This window comes from Physeter macrocephalus, chromosome 19 (assembly GCF_002837175.3).
Source record: "Physeter macrocephalus isolate SW-GA chromosome 19, ASM283717v5, whole genome shotgun sequence".
In the NCBI taxonomy this organism is placed as follows: Eukaryota; Metazoa; Chordata; class Mammalia; order Artiodactyla; family Physeteridae; genus Physeter; species Physeter macrocephalus.
Window position 1 is genome coordinate 63,587,104 of NC_041232.1, and position 825 is coordinate 63,587,928.

General features: G+C 51.3%; 1 protein-coding gene across 2 annotated transcripts in view; it reads left to right on the forward strand.

The window, feature by feature from the left end:
• Nucleotides 1-825, forward strand: part of LIPG (lipase G, endothelial type) — a 28,175-nt gene that overhangs the window by 25,784 nt on the left and 1,566 nt on the right. The window lies entirely within an intron of this gene.

Consider the following 825-nt stretch of genomic DNA (forward strand, 5'->3'; position numbering starts at 1 on the left):
AACCCGCGTCCCCTGCATCGGCAGGCGGACCCTCAACCACTGCGCCACCAGGGAAGCCCTATTGTTATTCTTATATATTTCTTTTCCGCTCCAGAACTTCGTAACAGTTGAGAACGTTATACCTCGCCTCAGAATATCTCTTTGAGAAAACAGGTTCTTTCCTTTGCCCTCAAAGGAACAGAAAACAATAGGAGCCCGAGTAATAAATTAACACCAGGAAGTGGTGAAGCCCTGGACATGTATTACACCTTCAGTACTCTCTCTCCTGCCGTGGAGACCGTTCACCTGTTCACAGAGAAGGAGACTGAGGTTCCAAGAGGCTCAATAGTGCGTTAGTGTAGCTGAGACTAGAATCAAGATGTCTTGACTTTGCCTTGCCCCCTTCCTGCCATACTGCCAGCTCTCTTGTGTTTCTAGATCAAAGCAAAGGAGCACTTTATAGTTCTCCCCGAAGTTGTATTTGTGTGTATGTGTGTGTGTGCTTGTGTGCACATGTGCGTGTTGTGGGTGAGTATTCTGCTAAATATGCAGATGTCAACACTGAGGTGTATGGAACTAGGAACCCAGAGCAGGCTCCGGTGTGGTGTTTCTCAAAGTGAATCTGTGACTTGTTGGGGTAGGGGGAGGAAGGAGCATTCAGGACTTTCTCCATTTGTTCTGAAAGGGAAGCAAATTAAAGAGGCTGATAGGGCTTCCCTGGTGGCGCAGTGGTTGCGAGTCCGCCTGCCGATGCAGGGGACACGGGTTCGTGCCCCGGTCCGGGAAGATCCCACATGCCGTGGAGCGGCTGGGCCCGTGAGCCATGGCCGCTGAGCCTGCGCGTCC